General features: G+C 46.4%; 1 pseudogene across 1 annotated transcript; it reads left to right on the plus strand.

Annotated features, from left to right (window-relative positions):
- The first annotated feature begins 348 nt into the window (after positions 1–348).
- On the plus strand, positions 349–1,106 carry LOC307092534 (programmed cell death protein 2-like; annotated as a pseudogene). Its single transcript has 2 exons — positions 349–364; positions 464–1,106. The product of its transcript is annotated as a programmed cell death protein 2-like (transcript).
- The last annotated feature ends 23,038 nt before the right edge of the window (positions 1,107–24,144 follow it).

The raw sequence follows: 24,144 nt of genomic DNA on the forward strand, positions 1-24,144 counted from the left end.
TTCATTCCAGTCCCAAACTGCAAACAGCTCACGTATCCATCAGTGGTAGACAGGCAGGTAGATAATGGTAAGTTCACTAAGTGGAACGGATGCTCTGCAGCGACAAACACGATCTGCTGCTTCACACATAGATGCTGTGTCTCTCAGTCAGCGTGTGGCATGAATAAAGTCAGCACTGAGGAGAACATACTGTGTGGTTCATATTGCTAACTGAAAACAGGCAAAACTAATCCATGATGATCTAACTCAGAATATTATGAAATCTGGGTGTGTGCCCTGGAGTAGTGGAACTGGGATTCTTGGGGGTGGCGCAGGTGAGGCTGCTGAGAGACCAGACTTTCCAGCATAATGGGCTGGTGGCTGGGTGAGGCTGGGCCCGCTGCAGCTGTACAAGCCCCTGTCTGCTCTGCTTAAACCCTTCCCTGACAGCCTGCTCCTCTTCTGGGGCCACACACTGCCTCAGTGTTGAGCGGCCCACGTGTTTTTAGAAATCAGCTACCTAGAAAAAATGACTTTTACTCATATAAACCGCCTTCTGAGCATCCTTCCCCAGAAATTGGAGAATCCGTGTGCTTCCAGCTCAAGTCTGGGCTCATCTCTGCAGGGTTTGCTGCTGTTTAGGCCCCAAATGCTCTGACAGTCACAAGGTGTGTTGTTGCAGTAAGTAGCACCGGACTGTGGACTGCAGATCTGGACACAAGCAGGTTACAAACAGTCACATAATTTGGACAATACAGTTGCAGACCACAGCTTCCTTTTTCCAGAATTTGAAATTGTCATAGAAACAGCAGATGAGATTACACCTGAAGTTTCAGAAACCAGAAATGAATCAGAGATTACAGGGAGCATGGGTGAAGCTGCTGAGAAAGAATAGGATTCCATGGAAAAATGAATCCAGGGAAGATATAATTTTCCAGAAGTTTAAACCTAAAATAGCCCTGGAACTGGAACAGATTCTCAAATACAGCAGAGGGAGTGCCCCCATCTGGATCTCTGGTGAAAATATTCTTCAAGAAAAGATTCCAGATTGCCCCTGTGGTGTCAAGAGAATATACGAATTCCAGGTCATGCCTCAGCTGCCACCTAACAGAAGGCCTGCAGACTGAGCAGGCTTGGTTTTCTGTTTGATTTGGGTTGGGTTTTTAATTATTTATTAAACTGATTGGGGTGACACTGGTCAATAAGAACATGTAGGTTTCAGGTGTGGGCTTCTATGTTACAAGATCTGTATCTTGCACCATGTGCCCGCCTCCAAAGTCAAATCTTCTCCTGTCACCTTAATTTAGGACCCACTTTCTATACCACCGCCTTCCTTCTGGCAATCACCACACTGCTGCTTGTGTTCATGAGTTTCAGTCTCCTGTGCTGAGAGCTGCAGACCCAGTACTGGCTACAAAGAAGAATTTGTCAGGAAGAAAGATTAAACAGATGCACCTTAAAGACAATGTCATAAAACCTTTAAAATGCTCATAATCTCTTAGACCTTGCAATTTCATAATTAGGACTTTTTAAAAATTGAATTTATTTGGGGTAGAATCTACACTAATAAAAGAGAAATATGCAAATTGACCATACCTCCACAATGCCCACCAGCCAATCAGGAGTGAGTATGCAAATTAACCCAACAAGGATGGTGGGTAAATTTGCATACACAGGTGTGGAGCGGCTGAGCAGGGCAGGGGAGGTCAGGGGGGTGGGGGGGAGAGGTGGAGGGAGCTACAGGAGTGGCACTCCGGCCAGAGTGGAGAAGACTGAAGGCTCTGGCTGGAGCAAACACTGAAGGTTCCTGCCAGAGCGAAGACTCCTGCTGGAGCGAAGATGGAAGGCGGCAGTCAGAGTGAAGGCCTGGGTCCCGAGTGCCGGAGGAAAACCAGTGCCGGCAGCCAGGAGAAGGAAGGCCTATTGCACGAATCTTCATACGAGTCTCTAGTTGGTTAATAAAATTATATTGGTGTCAGGTGTACAATTCTATAACACATCATCTGCCTATTGTATTTTGTGTTCACCATCCCAAGTCAAGTTTTCTTTCATCGTCATTTACCCCTCTTTACCCTATTCTTCTTTTCCCCACCTCCCTTTCCCTCTGGTAATCATATACTGTTGTCTGTGTCTATGAGTAGTTCTTCTTTGTGGTGTGGTTGTTGTTGTTGTTTTGTTTAACCCCTTCACTTTTTTCACCCAGTCTCCCTAAGGGCCCTCCTCTCTGACAAGCTGTCAGTGTTTTCTCTATATCTATGAGTTTGTTTCTATTTTGTTTGTTAGTTTGTTTAGTTCATTAGTTCCATGTATCAGTGAAATCATATTTCATTTTTACAACTTTATCTTAAGGGAATAATTAAGATATCTTAAGGAAATAATTATACCAGAGGGAGGTACAAAGATGATGTTTTAGAATGTCTAAATATGAGAAAGACAAAAATGTCCAGAGGCCCATTCATTGAAGGGGCAAAGGTTCGATTTCAATCAAGGGCATGGGTTGCAGGTTCAGTCCCAGGCCCAATAGGTGAAAGGGCCAGTTCAACACATGTGAAAACCTATATAATTTTATTAACCAATCATTGTGTCTCTCTCATCTCTCTCTCTCTCTCTCTCTCTCTCTCTCTCTCTCTCTCTCTCTCTCTCTCTCTCTCCTCTTCCCTCCCTTCCTTCCACTCTCTCTAAAAACAATGTAAAAAGATCCTCAGGTGAGGATTAACAAAAAAAGGTCCAGTGACAGGGAACTACATAAATTTTGGTGCATTTGTCCAGTGGAAAGTTAAGCAGTTTTAATGATACGGACCTATACACACAACCAAATAAGGTGCAGACCTGAAGTCATCAAGATACCATTATAGATGATATTCATAGTATGATCATAAATTTTTAAAATATTTGTGCATATGTATATGCACAGAAATAAATCTGGAAAGATATGTAAAAAGAGAATATTATTAAATCTGGATGGAGTTGCTGACTGACAAAGGGAATGTGAAAGCATTTTTGAAAGATGTACATGGTCTATATCTTGATGTGAGTGGTGGTTATACACATCAATTCTTCAAGCAGTGCATTTAATATTTGTGCACCTCAGAAAAATTAAGAAACTATAACAATTATTTTTGCAGCCCAGCTGGTATTGCTGAGTGATTGAGCATTGACCTATGTACCAGGAGGTCTGAGTTTGATTCCCGGGTTACAGAAGGCAGCTGATGAATGATTTTCTCTCATCATTGATGTTTCTATCCCTCCCTTCCTCTCTGAAATCAATTATATATATATAATTGATTTCTTTAAATATATATATATATATTTTAAATTTATTTTTGCATTGCAAAAGATTTTCTCTTTCATAGAAAATGATGCTGGCATTTCCTGGAGAAGGTTTTCTTTTGTATTCTCAATATTTCTTCTTTTAAATTTGTTGTTAATCCTCATCAGAGGATTTTTTTTTCCATTGCTTTTTTAGAGAGAGTGGAATGGAGGGAGGGAGGGAGAGAGAGAGAAACATTGATGTGAGAGACATATAGATTGGCTGTCTCCTTCACCTGCCCTGACAGGGGACAGGAGTGAACCTGCAACAGAGGTAGGAGGTATGTGTCTTTTACCTGGAATCAATCCGAGATCCTTTTGCTCACTGACCAGTGTTATAACCACCGAGCAACACTGGACAGGTCTTAATTTTTCAAAAGCAACTGACAGCATAGAAATGAAATTATATATATATATATATATATATATATATATATATATATATATATATATATATATTTCTTTAATTGATTTTTTAAGAAATATAGGAAGAGAGCAGGAGAGAGAAATGATATGAGAACAAAATGTTGATTGGCTGCCTCCTTACCGGGTATTGAGCCCCAAACCCAGGCATGTGCCCTGACCAGGAATCAAATGGAATGGAACCAGCAACCTTTCAGTGCATGGGATAGTGCCCAACCAACTGAGCTACACTGGCCAGGGCATGTAATCTCAATATTTCTAACAAACTATGGTACTTAGGTGTTATTTCCTCCTTAATGAAAAAACCCATCCTTCTAATATATTTCTTCTTTCGAAAAGGTCTATTGCCGGAAACCAATCAGTTTCACTAAAAAAAGAGATGTTGACAGGAAGCCAGGAAGGCTGGTCAACAACCTTAATTGCTCTAACCACTCACCCTTTAGTTGAGACATTGTTAGCTGCAGCAGCCTCCACCTCTGTTTGTCCCATGTAAATTTCTGTTATTTCCTGCCTAAGCGCTATGGGTGTTTTCCCCATAGCCTCAATAAAAGGGATGGCAGGGCCAGAGCAGGGAGTAGTTCTCCCACTAGAGTTGGACTACCACCTGGCCCCCCATATCGCCAAATTAAATTTCTTCAAGTCTCTTTTCAGTTGTGTGCGGCCCTTCTCCAGAACTCGAACCCTGAACCGGAGCCCCGAACCACACGGGACGTGGAAAGGGGGATTCCCGATGTCTACAAAGATAGGCATTTTCTCTGGATAGATTTTGCTACACCTTCTTATCTGTGCAGTTAAATTATTTCATTTGTTACATTTTATATTTAGTTAATTACATACCGTCTCATTTTTTATTGATACCTTTTGTCATATGTCAACACCTTTTATTTTTACTTAACTGAAGAGCCTTAAGGCAAGTGAGACTTTCTTTGCTCTTAATTATTCCTTGGCAAATCACCTTTTAGATATCACAACTCAGAGGTTGTGTATTTCATGTTTTGTTCCATATTGATCTGAGAGAGAGAAACAGAGAGAGGGAGGGAAGGAGAGAGACAGAGATAGAGAGAAACATAGATTTGTTTTTTCACCTATTTATGCATTCACTGGTTGCTTCTTGTGCATGCCCTGATCGCAGGAAATTGAACTTGAAACCATGGTGTATTGGGAAGATGCTGTAACTAACTGAGCTACCTGGCCTAGGCTTCATGACATTTTGAAGTAAATGAGTCATAGAAAGGACCAACCAAGAGTAGAGTTTGTCTCTGGAGAGTGGGGAGGAGCCCAGAATAGGGGATAGAGAAAGCATGCATGGAGGGGATGTGCCTGGAATAAGAGCCCAGTATTCTGCTTCCTCGAAGGGTGTAGACGTGGATTCAGGCAATAGAAAAAAATGGTCCTGAGGTGGGCTGTACATACTGGTCCCATGGAAGGGACCCTACTTATTTTCACTAAAGTTCAATTTGCTTCTTCAAGGAACCCTCTTCCTCCTCCAGCTCCTGCTGGTTTCTCCTCTACCATGAGAGACTCTTGAAGGAAGTTTCAGTCTAAAGTTGCAGATTGGACCTTCATGGTAAAACCTCTCTGCAAATTGCTATTTTACCACAGACAGGGCTCCCTCTGACTGCAGCCAATGGCATTAAATTCAGTCACATTCATTCATTTTTTCTCAAACTGATTTCAGCAGAAAATTATTGAAGGTCTGCGCTGTGCTGGGCACTGTCCGTGGTGCTGAAGCCACAGCTCTGAAAAAAAACAAAGTCCCTGCCATCATAGAACATTAGTTCTTGGTGTAAGCAGATAAAAAACAAGCAACTACATATATATCGTGTCACAAAAACAAGGACAACAAACAAAAATGTATCTAAGTGGTATTAGGGATCAGGATGGATGTGGACTGGGGCTATTTCAGACACAGTGGTCAGCAAAGGCCTCTCTGCAGAGGTGACATCAGAGTAGAGGTTTGAATACAATGGGGCAGAGAGGTGTGCAGGTCTCTGGAGGAGGGACCGAGGAGAAGGTGAGTGAGAAATCTTGAAGGAAACAGAATTTATGTGCTTGAGACATGAAGAAGACTGTGAGGGGGAGAGGAGTGGGCTGAAAAGAATGAAGCAGGTGGTGAGAGCCTCCAGGGGTGAAGACACATGGGGTCATGTAGCCATGGTGAGTATCTGGGATTCTTTGCCAAGTGTGATGAGAAGGAACCTGGGATGATGGGTGCAGAGGTCAATGACCTATGTGAAGGACCCCTCTGGGTGCTATATGGAGAAGAGACCTAATATGCATGACTGTTACTCCTACTGACAGGTCACAGCTTTGCTCTCCCTCCTCCAGTACAAAAACCTCTCTTCTCTGGACCACGGGAAATAACACGGTGCTTTCTGAGGTGCCTGCATCAAGGCTGCCCATCTGCACACAGGAGGCAATGCCCCTGGGAATTTAATATTCGAGGCTCTGGTATCCGCTCCATGAGCACCTGTCCCTACCCCTTTCTGTTCTCTGAAGTACAAGATTCCATAGGAAAGATCTGAACACTTTCCTATGTCTGGGGATACCTGACTTATGAGACTTGGTGAGACCAAATATGTCACCTGTAGCATATCTGAAATGCCATAACTCTTTTTCCCAGACCCCTTGATGGTAGTGTGCTGGAAGGTGACTCAAGCTCAGCTACCCTGATGCACCCATTCTGCCTTTGACTAGTGGGGGCTGTGGTGGGAGGGCTCTCGCTCCCCAGCTGAAGGCACAGATCTAAAATGGCTTCAGAGTGGCACTCAGGGCCAGAGAATGCAGTGCTGCTGCTGGTGGCAAATGCAGGAAGACCCATTTCAGGCACGCACATTAGTTTCAACAGTTTCTCAACTTTCTGATCAACAACTTGGTTTCAAAAAGAATTAGGGCTACTTAGCTGTGTGCCATGCCTCCATAATTCCAATCAATGCTCAGGGTCTCCTATATTCCTTCAATAAATTTCTTTTCTAAACTAAATTACCTGGAGTGTGTTTATCCTGATTGCATAGACTTCTCATTGACATAGTGCACATCAGGATGGATGCCCAAGTCCAACATCCCCAGCCCAACATAAATCACCCCAATCCTAATATCCAGTTCTATCCCAGCCCCTGTCTCCCATCCCCATGTTCCCTGCAGCACTTCAGCTTCAGCAGCACTTGCCACCAACAGGACACTCAATCCTTTTCCTGGACTCTCATCTTGGCTCTTTTGGAGCATGCCTGCATCCTTCACCTTCTAGGTTCCCAGAGAGCTCAAGACCAGCCCTGGGATGTTGCCCCCAACCTGATGAACCAGATCCCCGAAGAGTCAACCTCAAACTTACAAAACCCAACCTAGCCTCAGAACATACCCCAGGCAGGAAACGTGACTACAAATTAGCCTTGTCTTCAACCCCATGACTTTCCCACAGGGCTGTCTGCATGCTTGTGCACCTATGCTTAGATTCAGATGGAGTTTCAGGTGAGGATAAGAAGGAGGAGGAAGTAACCTGTGGAGTAGTGAGATGAGCTCCTACATCTCCCCAGACTGAGAACTGAGTTTATTGCTTCCTGGGACCCACACCTGCTCCATCCCCCAGGTGTGGGAACTATATCTATGATGCTCCTGAGAACTGCTCTGTGGAAGAGACCTACTGCCATTTGTCCAGAGTCCTTGTGTGGATATAACTGCGCCTACTGGCTTTGCTTCCAGCTGTGCAGCCTAAAATCCTATGGTTTCCTAAAGATGATGACTAAGATGACTTTGAGGAAAAGGTGTCAGGAGAGAAGTATGACTGCACCTCTGCTCCTGTCATGAAGGAATGCCTCAGGGAGGGGCCCTGCTGTGCTCCAGGCTGCAGAGAGTGTGGGGTGAGCAGGGGACAGTTTAATGTCTGGGTCCTCCAGGCAGGACACTCTGCTCTGTCCTCCATCTCTCCACCTCTTGTCCTAGATTATCATTCACCTGCTCTGCATCTATGTCTCCCTCAAGCCCAGTCTCACAAAGTCCATCTGTTCGTCTTTCTAGTTGAAGAGAGACCTGCCACAGGGACAGAAGTCCAAGATTCATGCAGCCACCCCAAGAGGAGCCTGGGATCAGCCTGGCCCTGGGATACAGAGGTGGGATGGGGTGCAGGGTGCTATGAGGGCTCTGTGTGTCCCATCTCATCATGATGCAATTCAAAATAAAGCAATACCAAATGCTGACATCATGCTTAATTGTGAGCTCAATTAAACAAAGAAGTATTTTTTCTTGATTTTTGGCCTGCAAGGTGTTGTCTAAGGTTACCAGATCTGACTTGTTTCCTTCTTTAGCCTCCTGCTTTGATAAGTCCTAAACAAAGGTGTGGTGTGCATTTTGAGGTGGAGAGATTTGAAGCCTGGTAAGAGGGTGATGACACCCAGAGAAAGAATTTCTGAGTGACTTTACCTTCCATTCCTGGGTAGGCACTCTTGCTCATGACCTTCCTGTTGAGAAATTGTTTGGAAAGACTGCAGACAGTTAGCATAGGTTCTCATGATTGTAGCCTGAGCCAATGTGTGCCATAAAGAGAAAGAACTTATGATGACTCAGGTATCTATCACCCTCGCAGCCTCAGGGCCCATTCATCTACAAGGCACCTTCATCCAAGGACTGGGACCTACATGTCTGTCTAACCGACTTCAGTTCCACCAAGACAAGTGGGTCCTCATGCCAGGGATGATCTCTCCGGTGACTAGGATGAAGGAACATATTTCCCCTCTGCTCTCAGATTCTGGCTGGAGGGACAGTGTGGAGTCCCAGTTCCAGGTTGTAGGTGGGAAGTGGGAGAGCTGTCCAGTCAGCTCTGCTCAGATCAGGAGGTCAGGGGAAGCCCCCCTGGACTGAGAAGACCTGTTGCCATGGACTGACCCCAGACAGAGGGGGATTGTGAGCTTCGTTCTGCGTGGGTCCAGAGGCAGGCCAGCCACCACCAATGCTAACATGATCATCCGCCCTTCCCCCAACTTCTCTCCACCTGGACTTTCTGTTGCTGAGGAGTTTTGCTCTGTCTCTCACACCCTCTGTGACTCTTCTCTCCTGTCACCTTTTCTCCCGATCTTCTGATATTGCTTAAAATAACAACAGATAACAGTATATATTTTATTGAAAACTGTTTCATCTGTTGAGAACTAGAGATTATAAAGTGAGAGTTGACTATATGTGTTACATCAATTCCCCTACCCAATAGTAACTGTGTTTACAACACACTGCTTGCATTTTCTATAAATGTTATATATTTATATTCATGTAGGTCACACTTTTCTCTTAAAAAAATAGGATAATATTATCCTATCCAATAAAGAGGGAATATGTTAATTGACCCTCATGCGGTTGCAAAGATGGCAGCGCCCACAGCTAATAAGAAGGGAATATGCTAATTAATGTCCCACCCTCAAAGATGGTGGCACCCACAGCCACAAGATGGTAGCATTAAGTCCCCTCAGCCCTGCTGTGGTGGCAGGTGTGCAACAAGGTAATTTGTGTTACCATATTATTAATTTGTACTTTATATTATTTATTTATAACCTCTGTATTTAGAATACTGTGATATAGTAACTGATGTTTATAATACTTCATTATTTATTTGTAACACATGCATTTATACTACTGTATTTTAAATATAGTATTTTAAACATCAAAGTTGCTAAAAGACTAGATATGACTTGTTCCCACTACAAAAAACTATAATTATGTGGCATGATAGAGGTGTTAACACTAATGTGGCAATCCACATTGCTAACACTAATGTGGCAATCTTATTGCAATGTGTAACTATCAAATCATCACATTGAATACCTTACACTTATACAATGTTTGATATCAATTATATGATAATAAAATCATCATCATCGCCAGCATTTGGGTGGAGGAGAGCTAAAAGCTGTCTTCTCCTGAAATATATCCGTCTAGATTTATTATATATATATATACACACACACTAATGAAAGTCCAGGCATCACAACCAGAACCACCAATCAACCAGTCAGTATGAGGTTTATTGACCACCTCTCGATCCCTCCCCCTCAACCCACGGGAGCAGTGGCAGGCGGGTAGGTGGGTGGGGTAGTGAACAAGGTGAGCAGCAGCAGGCTACTATGCACAATTTCACTCACTAGGCCTCTAGAGTGTGTGTGTGTGTGTGTGTGTGTGTGTATCATATAATATACTCATGAGTGAAAATGAACCGTGACAGACCTATTTCTGGAGAAGACAGCTTTTAGCTCTCCTCCACCTCAAATGCTAGTGATACATCAGGTACTACATCACAATATTATAAATACAGAAGTTATAAATAAATAATATAAACTACAAATTAATAATATGGTAAAGCAAATTACAAATACATAGTGCTATGGTGGCAATCATATTAAATTACTTCAAGATTCTTTGAGGTGATTGTAACCAGGGTGTAGAAAGAATGGGCACTGTTATCTATAATCATCCGTCTTTACTGTTGAAACTCTAGCAGATAAGTGCCCACGCTCATGACTTGTGCTTTAGTAAGAAAATCTAGGAAAGCTCATTGCTCTCTGTTGGTTACTGATGAAGCTGGAAAAGCTGAAGCACCATTTCCTTTCTCCTTTCCCCCTTTTGGTCATAAATCAGTCGGGGGATGCATTGATGACCAATTAGATCATCGTCTGGACCCATGAACCTGGTAAGGCTCATTCCTAGGAGATCAATTGCAGTTATGCTAGATGGTATTTGGCATTTTTATTCTGACTGATGAGGAGGAAGAGGCTTTTGGTCAACCTGGGATATGAGTGTGGACAAAATTGTTGATGCTGTTGTTTTAAGAATGACTTCCCCGTTGGAGATTAGTCAGCATCGATCTGACAGTTAATGATAAAAACCTCTCGGAATTGTTTCTAATCTACAGGCTGTCATGATTCAAGTTCTATTGTTTCTGTTGTGACTCTTCAGTCTTCATTTATTATAACATCCTATATAATAAAAGCCTAATATGCTAAGTGCCCGGTCATCAGATCAGCTGTTCAACCAATCACAGCATAATATGCTAATGATATGCTAAGGCTGCTCAACCGCTCACTATGATGTGCACTGACCACCAGGGGGTAGACACTCTGACTGGTAGGTTAGCTTGCTGTTGGGGTCTGGTCGATCGGGACTGAGTGAGATGGGCCAGACACACCCTGGAGCCCTCCAATGGTCCCTCCCCAGCTGGCCAACCTTCCACGTCCCTCCCCGGCCAGGATCATGCACCAGTGGAGTCCCTTGGCCTGGCCTGTGCCTTTTCACAATCTGGGACCCCTCAGGAGATGTCGAAGAGCCAATTTCAGCCAAATCCCACAGACCAGGCCAAAGGACCCCATTGGTGCACGAATTTGTGCACTGTGCCTCTAGTTTACATAATAAAAAGTGAAACAACAACACCAATAGCAAATATTTGGCTCATACTATGTGACTAAGTTATGTTAATGGGGGAAAACAGTGTCTTGGACTTCTTCAGATGAATACCTACAAGTGGGAATCCTGGTTCATAAGATAGCTCTATTTTCAATTTTTTGAGGAACCACCATACTGTTTTCCATAGTGGCTGCATCAATTTGCAATCCCACCAACAGTACATGAAGGTTTCCTTTTCTCTGCATCCTCACCAACACTTGTTGTTAGTTGATTTATTGATGAAATCCAAAACACTAATTCAAAAATATATCTGCACCCTTATATTCATTGCGGCATTATTTACAATAGCCAAAATCTGAAAGCAACCTACATGTCTATCAATAGAAAAATGGATAAAAAAAAGATGTGGTATATACACAATGGAATATTACTTGGCCATAGAACAGAATGAAATCTTGCCATTTGTAACAACATGGATGGACTAGAGGGGATATTATACAGAATGAAATAAGTGAATCAGAGAAAGACAAATACCCTATGATTTCACTTATATGTGGAATGTTGAACACAAAATAAACAAGCGTCTGGCACCGCCCCAGCCTCTCTGAGCCTCTGGGCAGTGTGGGAAGGCAGAAAGGCGGCTCCAGGCCGGAGCGGAAGGTGGCTCTGGCCAGAGCGTAGGTGGTGCCCACAGCCAGGGGAAGGAAGGCCCATTCTTGTATGAATCTTTGTGCATCGGGCGTCTAGTTTTCTAATAAGTGGGAAAGATTAGCAGGCTTTCTAATTAACTTTTCTATATTTGGTCAGGGAGGGGGGTGTACAATTTCTATGTAGATGTAGCAGGGAGAGAGGTATAGGAATTAAAATCAGTTTCATTTTTTTTTCTATATTTAATTTTTTTTAAATTTCTTTATTGATTAAGGTGTCACATATTTGTCCTCATCCCCCCATTCCCATCCCACACCCCTCCCCATGGATGCCCCAACCCTCTGTTGAACTTAAGCATTGGTTAGGCTCATATGCATGCACACAAGACCTTTGGTTGATCTCTCCCCCCTCCCCTACCCTCCCCTATCCTCCCTCTGAGGCCCGATAGTCCGATCGATGCCTCCTTGTTTCTGGTTCTGTTCTTGTTCATCAGTCTATGTTGTTCATCATTTCCCCTAGATGAGCGAAATCATGTGTCACTAGAGATATACTTATAAGAATTGAATGTGCGACGAGCAATAATAGTTATGCTGACAGGCAAATGAATCAGTCTGTAGTGAGTTTCTTTCTGGACCAACAGTTCTTTTGAGACCCAATATCAATGTCTACCAGTTCCTTATGAGTACATGTCGGCACTGACCCCTCAGCTCTGGATGGTGGACAAATGGTGGTAATGCAGGTCCGACTCCCTCTGGTTTGGTCTCGGCCGGACCCAGGGTCGCGTGGCCTCATCCGGATCCAGGGACCCACGGCCTCACCCGGACCCGGGACCCAGGCTCACCCGGATCCAGGGGCCCACAGCCTCACCCGGACCTGGGGCCAGACTCACCCGGATCCAGGGACCCATGGCCTCACCCGGACCCGGGACCCAGGCTCACCCGGATCCAGGGGCCCACGGCCTCACCCGGACCCGGGACCCAGGCTCACCCAGATCCAGGGGCTCATGGCCTCACCCGGACCCGGGACCCAGGCTCACCCGGATCCAGGGGCCCACGGCCTCACCCGGACCCGGGACCCAGGCTCACCCGGATCCAGGGGCCCACGGCCTCACCCGGACCCGGGGCCAGGCTCACCCGGATCCAGGGGCCCACGGCCTCACCCGGACCTGGGACCCAGGCTCACCCGGATCCAGGGGCCCACGGCCTCACCCGGACCCGGGACCCAGCCTCACCCAGATCCAGGGGCGCATGGCCTCGCCCAGACCCAGGATTCAGCCTCACCCGGACCCAGGGGCGCATGGCCTTGCCCGGACCCAGGGTCACGTGGCCTCACCCGGACCCAGGGGCCCAGCCTCACCCTGACCCAGTTCCCAGCCTCAGCCGGACCCAGGGGCACGCGGCTTCACCCGGATCCGGGACCCAGCGGGGTTTCATCTTCTTGATCCCAATTCCTGTTGGTCAATTCCATCTCAGTAATTCCTTCGGCCATTTTCTCAGAGTTCCAGGGCAGCCACCGCAGAACTCGTTGGGCGGCGGGCTCGGCGAAGCTCCGGTGTGCCCGGTGCGCGGCGGCGGGCTGGTCCGGGGTGGCTGCGTCGGCCCTTGGGTCTGCAGCGGTGGCCGGTCGCCGAGCGTGCGCACCTGGCCGCTTCCGGGGCGTTGAGATTCTTGAAGGACTCGGAGGTCAGCAAGCGCGTAGTCTCCCACCCCATGTCTCCCAGGGGCTCGTCTGTCCGTGCTCGGCAGCGAGTGAAGCCTTCCCCTCAGCCGGAGACCGCTGGGGGAACTGCGCCGAGCACGATCCAGGCCGCCATTGTGTCGCCTGAGCCGTAGTTTTTAAAGTGTGGTCTTTGGGTCACCGGCATCAGCTTCATCCCGCGTACCCCTCTCTTTTATTCTAGTTGTAGAGCATCTGCTCAGTCAGCCCTCCGGTGGTTCTGGATGGTGTCTGCTCTGCTCTCCCGTCGTAGTCTCAAAATTGTTGTGGTAGGCAGCAATCAGGCTTCTGCCCTATGCCTCCATCTTGGTCCTTGTTTGTATAGTTAAGTCTTGATTGTTGTTGGTGTCACTGGGAGGAATTGTCCTCCAGGCCAATTGGCTGTGCGGACCCTCTGTGTCTATAAAGGAAGAGTTGCTGTGCGGGAGACACGTTTATTTGCCGGGTCTTGGTGCAGCAAGGCTTTGGCGCTCACTGCGTCTGCCTCTTGAATGTGTCCCTTATGGTAGTGGTTGAAATCTGGTGTCATCTCACACCGACCACTAGATGCCTTCGTTTCTGGGTCTCCAATGGAGTGTAGGTCAACTACTGCCTGTGGCCCCTCAGCATGAATTACAGCATCCCTTATATTCGTGACCTGTTTCGGTGTCTTCCCCTTTTGGCTGCCTCCCTATTGCTCAGCTTCCCCAATCTCCCTAGGTGATCGCTCTTGATACCCCCCTTTGTGGGCTGAGTGCAAAGTCTTGGTGTTGTTAAGCCTTGATTGCTGTTGGTACACTGGGAGGATGTGACCTCCAGTCCAATTGGCTGTGAGGATCAGCTGTGTCTATGCCGGGAGACAGCCCCATTCAACTAGACTTGCAAAATTGTAAAAGCCTCTGTGTTCAGCTTGGATGGGGCGGAGTTACAGGGCGGAGCCTACCGCCTTGGCTTCCCGTCAGCCCCACCCTATGAGGTTCCTGTGTCTCAGTGTCCCTCCATACTCCCAGCAAACACCTCTGAGAGAAAAGCGCCCTGGAGTTTCGCGCGCTGCCAAACAGTCTAGTCTCTCCCCCAATGAATCTGGATTCCCAGATTCTCGCCCAGAACTGGGTTTCCGTGTAATCAGAATTGGGGCTCACCGCAGTCTGGCGCTTTTGTCTCCTTCCCTCCAGAGCGACTCAGCGGCACAGTCAGCAGCCCATCCTCCACGCACAATCCCCTGCGCGCCTCCGGTGCTCTGCTCTTCGCGGCCTCTCTGCACCTCTGCCCCACAGCCCAGCTTTCCCCAGTATGAGCCTGGCTTCCCCGGGTCTTTCCCAGAACTGGGGTTCAGTGCAGTTGGAACTGGGGGTTCAGCACAGTCCGGAGCCCTTGTCTCCCTCCCGCTAGGGCAATCCAGCGGCACAGGCAACAGACCCTCCTCTGCGCACATTCCCGTGCGCGCCTCCGGCGCAACTCCTCCATGTCTCCGCCCCACAGCCCAGACTCCCCCAGCATGAGCCCGGCTTCCCAGGGTTTCGCCCGGAACTGGGGTTCAGTGCAGTCGGAGCTGGGGTTCAGCACAATCTGGCGCTTTTATCTCCTTCCCGCCAGAGAACGCCAGCCAGGCGGCCAGCCGCCCCTTCCTCTCCGGCTCTGGCTTCCCCGCACGCGCGCGGGCTCGTGTCTCCGCCCGTGTCTCCATACCTCAAGCTTTTACGGCTTCCCTGATTTTCCTTGTGGTCCTCTCTTTCCTTCTAATTGTGGGCATTTCAGTCAGCCAGCTTTCCTGTGGTTCTGGATGATGTCCGTTTTGATTTTTAGTTGTGTTTTTGAAATTGTTGTGCCCGGCTGTAGGTTAGGTGTTTAACCTATGCCGCCATCTTGGTTTCTCCCGAGATAAACTTTTTGGTGAATATTCTTTTGCATCCTTTAACTGCAAGTATTCATTTTTCAAAAATATTTTTTAGGCCCCTCGCCCAAGCTGCCGAGCTTTGCGCAGGGACGCGCTCCCCACTAGGGAATTTGGCGCGGCACGGGACAGAAGCAGCTCCCGGTCAGGGAAATCTGTCAGTGCGCACAGAGGGCTCCCCTTCGGGGAATTTTCCCTTAACTGTTAACTGTGCCTTCATTTCTGAGAGGCGCTTTATTTTGATAAAAGGAGAGCTGGTGAGCCTATGGATGTAACTCTCTGATGTCATGGGTTAGTGAGGGCGATTCTCCATGACAAACTCTGTGTAATGAAGGCTTTTCCCTTAAAAGGGTTTGGGCATTTTGACTTGGTGTGGGATAAGAAAGTCACAACTGCTGGGGAATTTGCATGACCGTGCGAAACACCTCCAGAAATAAAGCATCTGATAAACATGACTCTCCGGTTTGGAAGGTTTGGAGTTGGTGTTAAGTTTATTGGAGACATTAATAAGGTGGAACTGAAACCCTGGGTCCACCCTGTAACTCTTGTTACATAAGCCAATGAATTTGTACATAGGTGCAATTTCATTTTGCTTTCTGTTTACATATGACTCAGTGCATCTTACAAAGCCTGCTTCACGGTTCCCCTCCTAGTGCTGTTTCTGGTGGAACACTCTAATATGTGCATAAAATATGTGCAAGATTATTTATTGCAGCATTTTTAGGGTAAAACTGAAAAATTGGGAACAACTCATGTGACTTTCAAAGAAGACAAGTGAAATAAATTACAATTTATTCATAAAATGGAAATGTAGGCAACCATAAGAAATACTGTGGCCTACATGTGCACATATTTATATGCATAGAAATACATAACATTTATAGAAAATGCAAGCAGTGTGTTGTAAACTCAGTTACCATTGGAGAGGGAAAGTGATGTAACAAATATTGTCAACTCTCACTGTGTAATCTCTAGTTCTCAAAAGATGAAACAGTTTTCAATAAAATATATCCTGCTTATCTGTATTGTTATTTCACGTAATATCAGAAGATTGAGATAGATCAAAGGTAGATCGAGAAAGGGTGACAGGAGAGAAGAGTCACAGAGGGTGGGAGAGACAGAGCAAAACTCCTCAGTAACAGAGAGTCCAGGTGGAGAGAAGTTGGGGGAAGGGCGGATGATCATGTTAGCATTGGCGGTGGCTGGCCTGCCTCTGGACCCACGCAGAACGAAGCTCACAATCCCCCTCTGTCTGGGGTCAGTCCATGGCAACAGGTCTTCTCAGTCCAGGGGGGCTTCCCCTGACCTCCTGATCTGAGCAGAGTTGACTGGACAGCTCTCCCACTTCCCACCTACAACCTGGAGCTGGGACTCCACACTGTCCCTCCAACCAGAATCTGAGAGCAGAGGGGAAATATGTTCCTTCATCCTAGTCACCGGAGAGATCATCCCTGGCATGAGGACCCACTTGTCTTGGTGGAACTGAAGTCGGTTAGACAGAAATGTAGGTCCCAGTCCTTGGATGAAGGTGCCTTGGAAATGAATGGGCCCTGAGGCTGCGAGGGTGATAGATACCTGAGTCATCATAAGTTCTTTCTCTTTATGGCACACATTGGCTCAGGCTACAATCATGAGAACCTATGCTAACTGTCTGGAGTCTTTCCAAACAATTTCTCAGCAGGAAGGTCATGAGCAAGAGTGCCTACCCAGGAATGGAAGGTAAAGTCACTCAGAGAAATTCTATCTCTGGATGCCATCACCCTCCTATCAGGCTTCAAATCTCTCCACCTCAAAATACACACCACACCTTTGTTTAGGACTTATCAAAGCAGGAGGACAAAGAAGGAAACAAGTCAGGTCTGGTAACCTTAGACTACACCTTGCAGGCCAAAAATAAAGAAAAACAACTATTTTGTTTAATTGAGCGCACAATTAAGCACGGTGTTACCATTCGGTATTGCTTTATTTTGAATTACCATGATGAGATGGGACACACAGAGCCCTCAGAGCACCCTGCATGCACCCACCCCTGTATCCCAGGGCCAGGTGGATCCCAGGCTCCTCTTGAGGTGGCTGCGGCTGCAGGAATCATGGACTCTGGTCCATCTGGCAGGTCTCTCTTCAACTAGAACGACAAACAGAGGGACTTTGTGAGACTGAGCTTGAGGGAGACATAGATGCAGAGCAGGTGAACGAGAATCTGGAACAAGAGGTGGAAAGATGGAGGACAGAGCAGGGTGCCCTGCCTGGAGGACCCAGACATTAAACTGTCCCCTGCTCACCCCACACTCTCTGGAGCCTGGAGCAGCAGGGCCCCTACCCGAGGCATTCCTTCATGGCAGGGCAGAGGAGCAGTCAGACCTCACTCCTGGCACCTTTCCCTCAAAGTCATCTCGTCATCTCCTCCAGGAAACCAGAGGGTGTGAGGCTGCACAGCTGGAAGCAGGGCCAGGAGGTGCAGTTACATCCACACGGAGACTCTGGACAAAGAGCACTAGGTCTCTTCCACACGCCAGTTCTCCCTGGCATTATAGATCTGGTTCCCACACGTGTTCCCGGGGGGAGCCTGCCTCCTGCACGCCTCCCACTGGGGACTGAGCCCTTAAACTGGGCATGTGCCCTTGACCGGACTCAAACCCAGGACCCTTCAATCCGCAGGCCGATGCTCTATCCACTGAGCCAAACCAGCTAGGGCTCTTGGACATTTTTGTTTCACTAATATTTAGAAATTCTAAAATATCATCTTTGTATAATTATTTCCTTAGGGTAATGTCCTAAAAATAGATGATGATTTCACTAAAATGTGGAATCTAACGAACAGAATAAACTAACAAATAAAATAGAAACAGACTTATAAAGACTGACAGCTGTCAGAGGGGAAAGGCGTTAGGAGGCTATGTGAAAAAGGAAAAGGGATTAAACAAACAAACAAACAAAAAAGAAGAAACCATCATGATAACAGAATGGCACTGACAACAGGATGGTGGTTACTAGAGAGGAAGGGGGGTGGGGACGGTGGAAGAGGATAAAGTGGGGATAAGTGAAGATGGAAGGATAGTTTACTTGGAGTGGGTGGTGAATACACAATAAAATGTACAGATGATGTATTATAGAATTGTGCACCTGAAACCAATTTTATTAACCAATGTCACCCCAATAAATTCAATTTTTTTATAAAGCCCTAAAATTGGAATTGCAAGGTCTAGGGGATTATGAGCATTCTTAAGGCTTTATTGCATTGTCTTTAAGGTGCATCTGTTACATCTTGCCTCCCGACAAATTCCTCTGTGTAGCCAGTGCCAGGTCTGCAGCTCTGAGCAGAAGCGGCCAGGGCGCCCAATCAACACTCCTGAGCAGCTGAGGCCCTACCTGGCAGCCAAATATCCTCTTGGCACCACAGGGGAATCTGGAATATCCTTTCCTTGAGGGACATTTCACCAGAAACCCCGATGGGGCACTCCCTCTGCCATGTCTGAGAATCTCTCCTGGTTCCCGTGTTATTTTAGTTTTAAACCTCTGGAAAATTGCATCTTCCCTCAATTCCTGCTTTGCCATGGAATCCAGTTCTTCCTCAGGTGCTTCACCCTCGCTCACGATAATCTTTGATCCATCTTCTATTTCCAGAACTTCAGGTGTAACATCATCTTCTGTTTCTATGACGATTTTAAATTCTGGAAAAAAGGAAGCTGTGATCTAGAACTGTATTGTCAAAATTATCTGACTGTACAAGCCTGCTAATGTCCAGAGCTTATTTGGGGGCCTACACAGCCACAAACCCTGCAGAGATGAGACACAGACCTGAGCTGGAAGGACACGGACTCTCCTGTCTCTGGGGAAGGTCGCTCAGAAGGTGGCTTACATGAGTAAAAGTCATTTCTCCTGGATGATTTCTGGAAACCAGTGAGCCACTCAACACGGAGGCTGTGCGTGCACATGCATGGCCCCAGAAGAGGAGCAGGCAGAAATGGAAGGCTTAGGAAGCTGCATCTGGCACGCCAGCCCCCTAGGGGCAGGTGAGGGAAGCCCAGCCACACCCAGCAAGCCTGCCACCTTGCTGGAACTACTAATCTCTCCACTGCCACACCCGTGCCACCCTCACGAATTCCAGCTCCATCGCTCCAGGGCACACGCTCAGCTTTAATGAGACTGAGTTTGATCATCATAGATTAGTTTTGCCTGTTTTCAATTAGCAATGTGAACCACACAGTATGATCTCCTCAGTGCTGACTTCATGCATTGCAACAGGATGTCTGAGAGACACAGCATCTATGTGTGAAGCAGCAGATCGTGTTTGTCGCTGCAGAGCATCCGTTCCACTTAGTGAACTTACCATTATCTACCTGCCTGTCTACCACTGATGGATACGTGAGCTGTTTGCAGTTTGGGACTGGAATGAATGAGGCTTCTCTGAACATTCCTGTACATGCTTTTTGATGAACCCATGTATCTATCTCCTCAGAGGGAGTTACCAGTTCTCAGGGTGGCCATATGTTTACTTTCACAGATAAAACATGGTTCTGAAATGGTTAGAGCAATTCGCACCCCCAGAGAGTCCCAGTTGCTGCTCACCTTGCCGGCATGTGGTGCTGCTGCCTTTAAAGTGTAGCCGTTCTCATGGGTGAGTGGCTGTGCCTCCTCTCACTTCTCTGATGAGGACTGAAGCGCGAGTTTTCGTCTGCACATGGACTATTTGGTAGCCTCTCATTTGAGGTGTCTGTTCTACTTTTGTTTTTAAATATTGACTAGAGACCCAGTGCACGAAATTTATCCACGGGGCGGGGGGTAATGTCCCTCAGCCCAGCCTGCACCCTCTCCAATCTGGGATCCCTCTCACAATCCAGGACTGCTGGCTCCCAACCGCTCGCCTGCCTGCCTGCCTGATTGCCCCTAACCGCTTCTGCCTACCAGCCTGATCACCCCCTAACCACTCTCCTGCCAGCCTGATTGACACCTAATTGCTCCCCTGCCAGCCCGATTGCTCCTAACTGCCCTCCTCTGCCAGCCTGGTCACCCTTAACTGCCATCCCCTGCAGGCCTTGTCTCCCCCAACTACCCTCCCCTGCTGGCCTGGTCACCCGCAACTGCCCTCCCCTGCTGGCCATCTTGTGGTGGCCATCTTGTATCCACATGGGGCAGCCATATTTGACCACATGGGGGTGGCCATCTTGTGTGTTGGAGTGATGGTCAATTTGCATATTACCTCTTTATTATATAGGACTAGGGGCATGGTGCACGAAATTCGTGCACTGGGGAGGGGTCCCTCAGCCCAGCCTGCCCCCTCTCACATACTGAGAGCCCACAGGGGATGTCCTACTGATGGCTTAGGCCCACTCCCCATTGGGAGCGTACCTAAGCTGCAGTCTGGCCTCCCTCTGTGGGAAGCAACAGGGCTGATCAGGGGAGGGCGCCAGCCCTGTCACCCCACTGCTGCAGCCACTGCCAGTCACCGCAGCCGCAAGGTATTTTTATCAACATGGACTCAGGTCCCTTCATGAAAAAATGACAACTTTCTTTAAGCATTTTCAAGATGTATCTTTCATAAGATATGACATTTCTTTCTTTATTTTTCTTTTTATCCTCACCTGAAGATATGTTTCCATTGATTTTTTCCCCCTCTTCCCTCCAATCCCAGGCTCGGCCCCTGCCCAAGCCTAAAGCCTCCACCCCAGGCTTTAGGCTTGGGAAGGGGTTCCTCCCCCCTGCACCTCCGATCCCAGGCTTGGCCCCTTTCCAAGCCTAAAGCCTCCGCCCCAGGCTTTAGGCTTGGGAAGGGGGCACCCCCCCCCCCCGGCTCCAATCACAGGCTCAGCCCCTTCCCAAGCCTAAAGCCTCTGCCCGATGGCCGGTTGGGAGTGACCTGGGTGCTGATGAGGTTCCTGCACCAGGTATGTGTGAAAATTAACAGCCATCTTTGTTGGGTTAATTTGCATACTCACTCTGATTGTCTGTGGGCGTAGCGGTGGTATGTTCAATTTACATGTTTCTCTATTATTAGGTAAAATTGTTGGTCTTTTTTTTTATTGGTGCTATACTCTGGATGTGGTATTTCCTTGTCTCTAACTCATCTCCTCTAACACAGTTTGTGTCTTGCCTTTTCACATTCTTCATGAACAGAAGTTCTTAATTTTAATAAAGTCCAACTTATCAATTGATTAATTTGTGTGTTTTATGGTTAGCACTTTTTGATTTCTTTAAAGGAATTTTTTGTTTAATTCCAATTCAAGTTTTCTTCTGGGGGAATCCCAGTCTGATCATTCACACTAGTCCTATAATCCATTAAAATTCATTTTGTATTGGGTGTGAGGTAGTTCATTTTTTCACATGGCACTACTTAGGGGAAGACCACTCTTTCTCCATCTAATTGCAGTGGTGTCTTTTGGAAAATTAGGTGATCATATATATGTGGGTCTGTCTGGGCTCTCTATCTGTCCCATTGATGAATTCTGTCCTTAAAGCAGTATAAAATTGTTTTATTACTGTTATCTTACACATAATCATTAATCTCCTAAATAAAATTTTTTTACTTTTTCTAGGACCTTTGACAACATTCAGAAAGTAAATCCATAGCAAAAATAAAGAAATCCTGTTGGGTGCTTGTGTTTGATTGCAATGAATCTCTACACCAATCAGAGAATTTATTCCTTAAGAATATAGAGACATCCAAGCCAGGAGCATGGAGGAGGTCTGAATTTATTTCAATATTCTTTATTTCAGCAACATTTGGAAATTGTCAGTGTGAAAACCTTGCACGCTCTATTTACATTTACTCTTAGGTGTTTGGTCTTCCTGACCCTTTCCTATCAAATTGGATCCAATTCACCTCCACTTCCTTCCTGGATATGGCTGCTGATGTTGATGTCAATAAACAGAGCATCTGCTCCATGCAGGGCCCTGTGCTGGACGCAGAGTGCATAGCTGACAACAAGGCAAACATGGTTTAGTCTAGGGCAGGGCACAGACATTAAAGGGATAAGTATTAAACTACTTTTTAAAATGCATGTAGGATAAGTACAGTGACAGAAAGAAGAGATGACATAATCTGGGGAGAGAATGAGTGAGTGCCCCGAGGAAGAAGTACTTTTTGTACTGACAGCTAGGGAATGAGGCCATGACCAATAGTTCATGGCATAAATGGTGTGTGTGTGTGTGTGTGTGTGTGTGTGTGTGTGTGTGTGTGTGTTGTAAATGCCCTTTGAGAAGGGAAAAGCGAAGTTTAGTGGTAGTTTTTGGGGGCATCTTTGATGATACCAATGAATTTAAATAATTTAGTAAGTGCCCAATCATCCCCTACAATCCAGAATCCATATTTTTCAAATATATTTATTTATTTTAGACTAGAGGCCTGGTGTATGAAATTTGTGCACCAGTGGAGTCCCTCAGCCTGGCCTGGCCCTCTTGCAATCCAGGACTCCTCAGGGGATGTTGGACTTCAGGTTTCAGCCTGATCCCCACAGGCCAGGGGATTGGGCTGAAAGCCATAGTCTGACATCCGTAGCAGTGTGGGAAGCAGCAGGCAGCAGTGAGGAGCCTGAGCCAGGGCCAGGCACCCCACCACTCCATTCATCCAGGTCCCACTGCAACTGCTGCCTCTGCCGCTGCCCTCCATAGGGCTGCCACAGAGGCAGAAGAGTCTCTCACCACTGGAGCTGTGCTCGCCAGCCATGAACCTGGTTTCTAGCTGAGCACATCTGCCTCCTGGTGGCCAGTGGATGTCATAGCAACCAGATGTTCCCATACTTGGGGTCCACCAGTCATAAAGGACGCGTAGGCTTTTATATATATAGGTAAGTAACAATATTCCTTCTTAAAAAATAAATTTGATAAATGGCTTCTAAAATGTAAAATAAGCCTAAACTTATAATGTTGTATCACTGCAACATGTGAACAGTCAGTCACTGGTCTAACTTTACTGTTACTTTATGGCAAAAGTAAGTTCTCAAATAGATGTGCCTGGGCCTTGTTGAGCATAAATTAAATCGAGTACAAGAAAATGGTGGGAATGTGTCTGGCTGGACAATTTAATGTGAATGGACATAGATAATAGTTTGATGAGGGGCAAGGGAGGGGTAAGAGGGGTTGAGTGGAGATGGGTATAGCTGGGTAAAAGGGGGGACACTGGCAATAATGTCAATATTAAAATTTTTAAATAAAAATAATTTTAAAAGCTAAAATATCAAGTCTTCACACACACACAACAAACACACACACACATGCGCACACACACAACAAACACACACACATGCACACACACATACACACACACACACACACTCAATTTCTAGTCAGACCAGAACCCACACTTGGTTGTCTGAAGTTCCTCCTCCAGCTTGCTTTGAGACACTGAATGTAAGCAGGCATGAGCCTTTGTGCAGGCCTGATTTATGGAATATGAAATGTGCATCAGTTGGTACTTCCTGATACAAAGTGTTTCAAGTTCCTCTTCACATGCAACCCAAATCCAGACCCAGTTACAAACCACAGCTGCACTTTGATGGGTTCTTCCCTCAGCCCTGGGGCATGTGGTAAATTGCTTTACCTCACAACGGTCATCTCTTGCCCCTCTGGATTCCTAAGTCTGATCCACTACCTCAGGCCTGCACCTACCCTAGAGAAATTTAAAAAAAAAACACAAACAACAACAAAAAAACGCAAGCAAGTAATGAAAGAAGATTTTCTTCTTATTTCAAGATTGAAATCTCAAGCTTTTTTGCATTTTGAGACAGATTTTTCAACATTGTTAATGGATACTTCTTACTACATACATTGAAATAAAAGTTATCACATTCAGATTTTTTTGTCATTCACACAGACGACAAATT

Source organism: Cnephaeus nilssonii (assembly GCF_951640355.1).
Source record: "Cnephaeus nilssonii genome assembly, chromosome: 20".
Classification (NCBI taxonomy): Eukaryota; Metazoa; Chordata; class Mammalia; order Chiroptera; family Vespertilionidae; genus Cnephaeus; species Cnephaeus nilssonii.